The sequence below is a fragment of the Scylla paramamosain genome, chromosome 4 (assembly GCF_035594125.1).
Source record: "Scylla paramamosain isolate STU-SP2022 chromosome 4, ASM3559412v1, whole genome shotgun sequence".
In the NCBI taxonomy this organism is placed as follows: Eukaryota; Metazoa; Arthropoda; class Malacostraca; order Decapoda; family Portunidae; genus Scylla; species Scylla paramamosain.
Window position 1 is genome coordinate 15,361,518 of NC_087154.1, and position 10,653 is coordinate 15,372,170.

The 10,653-nt window shown below is 54.3% G+C and overlaps 1 pseudogene; it reads left to right on the forward strand.

Moving 5' to 3' along the window:
• LOC135100122 (AF4/FMR2 family member lilli-like) overlaps positions 1-9,211 on the forward strand; it is a 41,919-nt pseudogene extending 32,708 nt beyond the window's left edge.
• The last annotated feature ends 1,442 nt before the right edge of the window (positions 9,212-10,653 follow it).

Below are 10,653 nucleotides of genomic sequence, written 5' to 3' on the forward strand. Positions count from 1 at the left end.
CAGCGGTAGCAACAGCGGGAGCAGCAGCAACAGCGGGAGCAGCAGCAGCAGCGAGAGCAATAGCAACAGCGGGGAAAAACAGCAGCAGCGGGAGCAACAGCAACAGCAGGGACCAGCAGCAGCAGCGCAGCAGCAGCAACAGCGGTAGTAACAGCGGGAGCAGCAGCAGCAACAGCGGTAACAAAAGCGGGAGCAGCAGCAACACCGGGGAGCAGCAGCAGCAGCGGGAGCAACAGCAACAGCAGGGAGCAGCAGCAGCAGCGGGAGCAGCAGCAGCAGCAGGAGCAACAGCAACAGCGGGGAGCAGCAGCAGCAGCGGGAGCAACAGCAACAGCGGGGAGCAGCAGCAGCAACGGGAGCAACAGCAGCAGCAGCAGTATTACCAGCAGGGGAAGCAGCAGCAGCAACAGCAACAGCAGCAGCAGCAGCAGTGGGAACAGCAGCAGCAGCAGCAGGAGCAGCAGCAGCGGGAGCAGCAAGAGCAGCAGCAGTAGCAGCAGCGGGAGCAGCAGCAGCAGCAGCAGCAGGATCAGCAGCAGAAGCAGCAGCAGCAGCAATGGGAGCAGCAGTGGGAGATGTAACGGGAGCAGCAGCAGCAGGAGCAGCGGGAGTAGGAGCAGCAGCAGCAGCAGCGGGAGCAGCAGCACGGTAGCAGCAACAGCAGCAACAGCGGTAGCAGCAACAACAGCAGTAACAGCGGTAGCAGCAACAGCAGCAGCAACAGCAGTAGCAGCAACAGCAGCAGCAACAGCGGTAGCAGCAACAGCATCAACAGCAGCAATAGCAGCAGCAGCAACAGCAGTAGCAGCAAAAGCAGCAACAACTGCGGTAGCAGCAACAGTAGCAACAGCAGCAGCAAGAGTGGTAGCAGCGGTAGCAGTAGCAAGAGCGGTACCACCAATAGCGGTAGCAGTAACAGCAGCAGCAACAGTAATAGCAGCAGTAGCAGCAGCAACAGAAACAGCGGTAGCAGCAGCAGCAGCAGCAGCAGGAGTAGAAGCAGCAGCAGCAGGATGAGTGGTAGCAGCAACAGCGGTAGCAACGGTAGCAACAGCAGCAGCAGCAGCAACAGCGGTAGCAGCAGCAACAGCGGTAGCAGCAACAGCAACAGCAACAGCAATAGCAGCGGTAGCAGCAGCAGCAGCAACAACGGTAGCTCTAGCAGCAGCAGCAACAGCGGTAGCAGCAGCAGCAGCAGCAACAGCGGTAGCAGCAGCAGCAAAAGCGTTAAAAGCAATAGCAGAAGCAGCAGTAACAGCTGTAGCAGCAGCAGCAACAACAACAGCGGGAGCAGAAGCAGCAGCAGTAACAGCGGTAGCAGCAGCAACAACGGGAGCAGCAAGAGCAGCAGCGGTAGCAGCAACAGCGGTAGCAGCAGCAATAATAGCAGCAACAGCGGTAGCAGCGGTAGCAGCAGCAGCAGCAGCAGCAGCAGCAGCAGCAACAGCGGTAGCAGCAGCAGGAACACCGGTAGCAGCAGCAGCAACAGCGGAAGCAGCAGTAGCAGCAGCAACAGCGGTAGCAGCAGCAACAGCGGGAGCATCAGCAACAGCAGCAACACCGGTAGCAGCAGCAACAGCGGGAACAGCAGCAACAGCAGCAACAGCGTTAGCAATAGCGGGAGCAACAGCAACAGCGGTAGCAGCAGAAACAGCTAGAGCAACAGCAGCAACAACGGGGAGCAGAAGCAGGAGCGGGAGCAACAGCAACAGCGGGAGCAGCAACAGCAACAGCGGGGAGCAACAACAGCAACAGCGGTAGCAGCAACGGGGAGCAGCAGCAGCAGTGGGGAGCATCAGCAACAGCGGGGAGGAGCAGCAGGAGCAGCAGCGAGAGCAGCAGCAGCAGCGGGGAGGAGCAGCAGCAGGAGCAGCAGCGGGAGGAGCAGCAGCAGCAGCAGGAGCAGCAGCAGAAACAACAACGGTAGCAGCAGAAGCAGCAACAGCGGTAGCAGCAGCAGCATCAACAGCGGTAGCAACAGCGGGAGCAGCAGCAGCAGCAGCAGCAACAGCGGTAGCAACAGCGGGAGCAGCAGCAACATCGGGAACAGCAGCAGCAGAGAGAGCAACACCGGTAGCAGCAGCAACAGCGGGAACAGCAGCAACAGCAGCAACAGCGTTAGCAATAGCGGGAGCAACAGCAACAGCGGTAGCAGCAGAAACAGCTAGAGCAACAGCAGCAACAACGGGAGCAGCAGCGGGAGCAACAGCAACAGCGGGAGCAACAACAGCAACAGCGGTAGCAGCAACGGGGAGCAGCAGCAGCAGTGGGGAGTAGCAGCAGCAGCGGGGAGCAGCAGCAGCAGCGGGGAGCATCAGCAGCAGCGGGGAAGAGCAGCAGGAGCAGCAGCGAGAGCAGCAGCAGCAGCGGGGAGGAGCAGCAGCAGGAGCAGCAGCGGGAGGAGCAGCAGCAGCAGCAGCAGCAGCAGGAACAGCGGTAGCAGCAGCAGCAGCAACAGCGTTAGCAACAGCGGGAGCAGCAGCAGCAGCAGGAACAGCGGTAGCAACAGCGGGAGCAGCAGCAACAGCGGGAACAGCAGCAGCAGAGGGAGCAACAGCAACAGCGGAGAGAAGCAGCAGCAGCGGAAGCAACAGCAACAGCGGGGAGCAGTAGCAGCAGCGGGAGCAACAGCAACAACAGGGAGCAGTACCAGCAGCGGGAGCAGCAGCAGCAACAGCGGTAGCAACAGCGGGAGCAGCAGCAGCAAAAAAGGTAGCAATAGCGGAAGGAGCAGCAACAACGGGGAGCAGCAGCAGCAGCGAGAGCAACAGCAGCAACGGGAAGCAGCAGCAGCAACAGCGGTAGCAACAGCGGGAGCAGCAGCAGCAACAAAGGTAGCAATAGCGGAAGGAGCAGCAACAACGGGGAGCAGCAGCAGCAGCGAGAGCAACAGCAGCAGCGGGAAGCAGCAGCAGCAGCGAGAGCAACAGCAACAACGGGGAGCAGCAGCACCAGCGAGAGCAGCAGCAGCAGCGGGAGCAGCAGCAGCAGCAGCAGCAGCAGTGGAAGCAGCAGCAGCAGTAGCAGAGGGAGCAACAGCAGCATCAGCAGAAGCAAAACCAGCAGCAGCAGCAGCAGCAACTGCAGCAGCAACAGCGGTAGCAGCAGCAACAGCGATAGCAGCAACAGCGGTAGGAGCAACAACTACAGCAACAGCGGTAGCAGCGATAGCAGCAGCAGCAGCAACAGCAGCAACAGCGGTAGCAACAGCAGCAGCAGCAGCAACAGCGGTAGCAGCACCACCAGCAACAGCGGTAGCAGCAATAGCGGTAGCAGCGATAGCAGCAGCAGCAGCAGCAGCAACAGCGTTAGCAGCAACAGTGGTAGCAGCGGTAGCAGCAGCAACAGCGGTAGCAGCAACAGCGGTAGCAACAACAGCAGCAGCAACAGTGGTAGCAGCGGTAGCAGCAGCAACAGCAGCAACAGCGGTAGCAGCAACAGCAGCAGTAACAGCGGTAGCAGCAACAGCGGTAGCAGCAGCAGCAACAGCAGCAACAGCGGTAGCAGCAGCAGCAGCAGCAACAGCGGTAGCAGCAGGAGCAGCAACAGCGGTAGCAGCAGCAACAGCAGCAACAACGGTAGCAGCAGCAACAGCAGGAACAGCGGTAGCAGCAGCAACAGCGGGAGTAGCAGCAACAGCAGTAACAGCGGTAGCAACAGCGGGAGCAACAGCAACAGCGGGGAGCAGCAGCAACAGCGGGAGCAACAGCAGCAACAGCGGAGACCACCAGCAGCAGCGGGAGCAACAGCAACAGCGGGAGCAGCAGCAGCAACAGCGGGGAGTAGCAAAAGCAACAGCGGTAGCAACTTCGGGTAGCAGCAACAGTAACAGCGGTAGCAACAGTGGTAGCAGCAGCGGGGAGCAGCAGCAGCAGCAGCAGCGGGTAGGAGCAGCAGCAGCGGGGAGGCAGCAGCAACAGCGGGAGCAACAGCAGCAACATCAGGGAGCAGCAGCAGCAGAGGGAGCAACAGTAACAGCTGTAGCGGGACACAAGTCACCGCTCCTAGCACTCCGTTTTCTGTTATATTCACCCTTCCGTTTTCGCTCTCTCTACTGCACAGGCTTTTGTCTTTCATCTCTTCTTTCATCACTTTATACATATTTCCTACTTGTACACATTCTGTGCACGCTCTTTGACACATGTGTTACACATCTTCTCAATACATCTTATTACTCCTTTCTTCACACAGACATACACACACACATACACTCTTTTTTTCTATAATTTTGTGTGTGTCGTTTGTTATGTTAAGTAATTTTTGTATATATTGTTCATGTTTTTGCTGAATAAACAGAGAATACCCAGGCAAAATTTCCTTTGCCAGAGCTACACTGTTATGACACTGGAAATTGTTACCCTTCAAGGACTAAACACTGCTATGACCAAGAGTCATAGTTGGGAGCCTACACTTCTCGCTTGAGCAACTTCCGGGCGGCCAAGTAGCACCTCACCTTCGCTACAATTGGTGACCCCGTTGTTCCGGAGTGAGCAGCCAAGTCCACCCTGCTGCTATCCTCCAACCACCTGGCCAAGGCGACGCGGTCGGCTACGGGCGAATCTTCCGGCAGCTGCCCCTTCGCCGGTGTCGCCGCCTCCAGCAGCAGACTCCGGCCGCCACCCCGCCGGCCGCCGCCCCCAGCCGCCCGTATGCCGCCCCCCGCCGCCCGGCCGCCCTCACGGCGCCCCACCCCACGTCACTCTCCAGCTGGCCCTCGCCACTGGCCAGCAGTCTCTCCCAGTCGCGGACGCTCCTCCACGTAACTTCTGCCGGCCCCTCCAATTTCCTGCTGTTACCTGGAGCCCTCCTACTGGCCTCGTCCTGCCTCCATCTACAGCTCTTCATTGGGGATTACCTACGGTCCATCGCCCAGGATTAACACTGTCATCCGTGGATTACTTACAGTGCGGTGCCAAGGATAACGTACAGTTCGTTCAGTGGTGAGTGAAGTGACATTGCCCCAATTCGGCATCTCTCACCGCTGTGGCACCCGGTCACACCGGCGCCTCACGCCTTCACTCCTCACCGCTGTGGCTCCCGGACTTTCCGGCGCCTGTAGTGTACTTTACACAGTCACGTGGTGGTCCACTCAGCACAATGCCTGATGACGTCGACTCCGTAGCCTCCATCTCAGCAGAAGACAGTGCCAAGCAACTTGTTGAGCTCGTCTCACAGCTTATACTTGAAGTGAGAGATCTTCGGAGAGAGGTCAGAGAACGCTCATGCTCACGTTCGCGTTCTTCCTCCAGTCACCACTTCCGGCGCCGCCAGCGTTCAAAGAGTAAGACGCCGGAGACTTCTAGTTTCTGCTACTACCATGAAGAGTTCGGGAAAGACGCAAGAAATTGTAAGGCTCCCTGTACCTTCGCCAAGTCTTTAAACCCCAACAGCGAGCACTAGCGGCGCATAGTGTTCGCGACACCTCGTCTGCGCTACTGAAGTTGTATGACCCTCTCTCCCGGACCAAGTTCCTCATCGACTCTGGTGCAGACGTCAGTATTCTCCCTGCCCCTGGTGTACACCGGACGTTACCTCCCCTCCTTCACCTTCACGCCGCCAATGGTACGGAGATTCCTGTGTACACGCGACGCACCTTGCAACTTCACCTGAACCTCCGCCGTACCTTCAAGTGGACGTTCTACGTAGCAGCTGTCACGCAACCAATTCTAGGTGCTGACTTCCTCCGACATTTCGGTCTCCTAGTGGACATCAAGGGTCGGAAGCTGCTCGATCCTCTCACCTCAGTCACAACAAAGGGACAGGTCACTCATGTTGATAGCACACAGATCTCCCTCGTCAAGGCAGACCACCAGTTCTCCTCCCTGCTGAAGTCCTTCCCTACGCTGACGCAGCCGTACTCAGCCAGCAAGCCGGTCACACACCACGTCTCGCACCACATCGAGACCAAGGGACCTCCTACCCACGCCAAGGCCCGCCGCCTAGCTCCAGAGCGCGCCAGACAAGCCAAGGCAGAGTTCGAGTCCCTCATTCAGTAAGGCATCATACGGCCCAGCTCCAGCAACTGGTCTTCCGCTCTCCACATCGTGCCTAAGAAAAATGGCGAACTACGACTATGTGGAGACTACCGCGCTCTCAACTCGCGCACCGTCGAGGACAGGTACCCAGTGCCTAACATCCAGGAGTTCTCTTCTCAGCTCTCCGGATGCACCTACTTCTCGAGGATCGACCTTGTGAAAGCTTTTCACCACATCCCCGTCCATCCAGCGGACATTCCGAAGACTGCTCTCATCACACCCTTCGGATTGTTCGAGTACGTCAGGATGCCCTTTGGTTTGAGGAATGCCGCTCAAACCTTCCAACGCTTCATTGACGAAGTCCTTCGAGGTCTCCCCTTCTGCTTCGCGTACATCGACGACCTCCTCATCGCCAGTCCTGACGCAGAGACGCACCAACAGCACCTCCAGCAAGTACTCACCCGTTTGCAAGACTACGGGGTGCAAGTCAACGTCGACAAGTCTGTGTTTGGAGTCCCCTCCATCACCTTCCTTGGCCACACTGTCTCCTTGGAAGGCATCACTCCACTGCAAGAAAAGTGCGAGTCCATCCAGAACTTCCCCAAGCCTACAACACAGCGCCAACTCAAGCAATTCCTGGGGATGCTGAACTACTACAACCGCTTCATCCCCAGCTGCTCACTACTTCTTCAGCCGCTCTACGCGATGATCAAGCCTTGCAAGAGAGGACAGTCCATCTCCTTAGTCTGGACTCCAGCCACTGAGGAAGCTTTCACAGCAGCAAAACAAGCTCTCAGCTCCGTCTCACCTCTCAGCTTCCCTGCCCCAGATGGCATCATCTCTATCGCCACAGACGCTTCTGACATCGGCATCGGAGCAGTTCTACAGCAGTATGTCGACGGAGGTTGGAAACCGCTCTCTTTCTTTTCAAAGAAATTCAACAAGGCGGAATCCAAGTACAGTACTTACGACAGGGAACTTCTCGCCGTCTACAAGGCCATCAAGCGTTTCCGGTACTTCGTGGAAGGTCGCAACTTCCATGTATACACCGACCACAAACCACTCACTTCGAAGTCCCTGCACATCAAGACATCCTGTTCACCGCGACAACTGCGTCACATCGACTTCATCTCGCAGTTCACCACGGATTTGCGCTACGTCAAAGGTGAACACAACGCCCCAGCTGATGCTCTCTCGCGCAACATCTCTGCTGTGTCATCTTCTCCCATCGACTACACTGCCATCGCTGCTGACCAGGCCAACGATGAAGAGCTGCGGCAACTCCAAGACAACCCCGCACTACAGATGCAGAAGATACAACTCCCAGGAACCACAGTGCACGTTTACGCTGACACTTCCACCGATTCCTGTCGGCCCTACCTGCCGAAGACCCACCGGTATCGTGTTTTTTGTCAGCTGCACGACCTCTCCCACCCTGGCATCCGAGCATCTCAGCAGATGATGACCTCACGCTTCATCTGGTCTGGCATCAACAAAGACGTTAGGCTGTGGACCCGCACATGTGTCAAGTGCCAAGCCTCCAAGGTGTGGCGACACACACACTCTCCTGCGGCCGCCTTCACTCCAGTCTCTTCACGGTTCGACCACGTGCGTGTCGACCTCGTTGGACCACTACCCTACTCTGACGGTTACCGGTACCTTCTCACCTGCGTCGACCGCTTCACACGCTGGCCGGAAGCTGCACCTTTGGCTGACATCACAACGGACTCCGTCGCACGTGCCTTCATCACTACTTGGATCTCCAGGTTCGGTGTCCCTCTCAGCCTCACTTCTGACCGTGGCAGCCAGTTCGAGTCCAGTATGTGGGACAAGGTGATGTCACTACTAGGCATCCAACGCTTCAGGACAGCCAGTTACCACCCGGAGGCAAACGGCACCGTTGAAAGATTCCACCGTCAGCTGAAGTCTTCCTTAGCTGCCTCTGCCACACGTGCAGACTGGTTCCAGGCACTTCCTCTCGTCCTCCTTGGCATACGGACATCACTAAAGGAAGACCTACACCACTCCTCCGCCGAGCTCGTTTATGGTACCAAGCTCAGGTTACCTGGCGAACTCCTAACTCCTGCACCTCGCTCTACTCCTTGCAGCGTTCAGGACTTTGCTACCAACCTCTCTGACTTCATGCAGCGTCTGCAGCCTGTCCAGCCTCGCCCGTCTCCCTCCAAGACTTTTGTCAGCCAGGATCTGGACACTTGCACGCACGTGTTCGTCAGGGTTGACGCTGTGAAGAAGCCCCTGCAGCAGCCCTACCAAGGCCCCTTCAAAGTCCTGAGCAGGAGGAGAAAGACGGTCACTGTGGACAAGGATGGTAAGGCTGACACCATCTCCATCGACCGAGTCAAGCCTGCCTACCTCCTTCACAGTGACCCGGCCGTCATCAACACCATCGGCCAGAACGTCGCCACCAACACCACTCGGCACCAGAAGACGGTTACGTTCCTCCTCCCTCGTCACTAGGGGGGGAATACTGTAGCGGGACACAAGTCACCGCTCCTAGCACTCCGTTTTCTGTTATATTCACCCTTCCGTTTTCACTCTCTCTACTGCACAGGCTTTTGTCTTTCATCTCTTCTTTCATCACTTTATACATATTTCCTACTTGTACACATTCTGTGCACGCTCTTTGACACATGTGTTACACATCTTCTCAATACATCTTATTACTCCTTTCTTCACACAAACATACACACACACATACACTCTTTTTTTCTATAATTTTGTGTGTGTCGTTTGTTATGTTAAGTAATTTTTGTATATATTGTTCATGTTTTTGCTGAATAAACAGAGAATACCCAGGCTAAATTTCCTTTGCCAGAGCTACACTGTTATGACACTGGAAATTGTTACCCTTCAAGGACTAAACACTGCCATGACCAAGAGTCATAGTTGGGAGCCTACACTTCTCGCTTGAGCAACTTCCGGGCGGCCAAGTAGCACCTCACCTTCGCTACACAGCGGGAGCAGCAGCAGCAACAGCGGGGAGCAGTAGTAGCAACAGCGGTAGCAACAGCGGGGAGCAACAACAGCAACAGCGGGGAGCAGCAGCAGCAACAGCGGTAGCAGCAGCGGGGAGCAGCAACAGCAACAGCGGGGAGCAGCAAGAGCAACAGCGGGTAGCAGCAGCAGCAATAGCGGTAGCAACAGCGGGGAGCAGCAACAGGAACAGCGGGAGCAGCAACAGCATCAGCGAGAAGCAGCAGCAGCAACAGCGGTAGGAACAGAGGGGAGCAGTAACAGCAACAGCGGGGAGTAGCAGCAGCAACAGCATTACTACTACTCCTACTACTACTACTACTCCTGCTGCTGCTGCTGCTGCGTCGTTAACCTGAGTTAACGACGCTTGATTGAACACAATTCCACATATTGATGAAACGATTGAAGAAAAATGTTTGGCTTCATTTGTTTGAAATCGCTTACCTATTATTTGCTATTGTTTCTTGTAATATTAGAGATGTTGAGTCTTAGGAAGAATTCGGGTCTCATATTTGTGAAACCCTTAAAAGTTTAGTAAAGCAATATCAGATCCCCTCTTAGCCTGCGTTTGGATAGGGAGAATAAATCTCATTGTTTAAGACGTTTTCTTGTAGGGTTTATTGCGAAGCTTTCAAGTAATTTTCGTTACTCTACTTCGTATTGTCTTTTTTTCTAATTTCTCAATATTCCTTCTGTTTTAGGATGACAAAAACTGTACATTGTATTCAAGATGAGGACATACAAGTGAGTTGTACAAGGCCATATTTTTTTTTTTCAGATTTCAATGTGAAAGATCAATGAAAACTACTAATTCATTGGCAATTTCAATGACTTCGGTGCAGAGTTTGCTTGGTTTAAGATCTATTGTCACTAAAACTCCCAGATCTTTCTCAGGATCCAAACTTTTGATGGGAGGATTACTTTTTTTTTATTTTCCTGCACATTACTATTTCCGTTACTTCATACGTGGCATTTATCAAAATTAAATTTATAAGACACATTTCAGATCATTCATTGAGAGTGTATACATCATTTTGCAAAATTTGACGTTGATTTGGTGTCAGTTTTGTTAGCAATTTCAGTATCTGTGAATTTTGACAGTTTACTTCTGATTTCTTCGTTTATATCATTGATATATATTATGAAGAGGATCGGTCCTAAGACTGAACATTGAGGAACGCCACTACTTACATTAATCCAATTTGAAGAATTAGCGTTTGTGGTTACCCCACACCACAATATATATTGTACTGTCAAAAAAGAAGAAAGAAGAAAAGACGAAAGAAAACAAAATAAGGAAAAAGAAAGGAGAAGATAGAATAAGTAAGAAGAAAGAAGAAATGGAGGAGATGAATGAAGTATGGAGAATAACAAACGATCATACTACCCGGGAAAGGGAAGATAATTACCACTTGATATCGAGGGAACCGAGGAAACACAAACAAGGACACAGGACCCAAGCAGCCCACAACAGGAAGACGGCCATACAACCTGGGAAGGTAGCCTGGGTCAAACAGGGATTAACGGTAATGATAGTAGGGACAAGGCAGAGAAAGGATTTGAAAGGGAAAGTAGGCCAGGAGGCGTGAGGCACCAAGAAGGCCAAGGCAGCCTATAGAAAAATACGCACGCCCACTTAATGCTCCGCCTCCAAACTGCTCCTACCCTCTGACTGGCTTCTGTA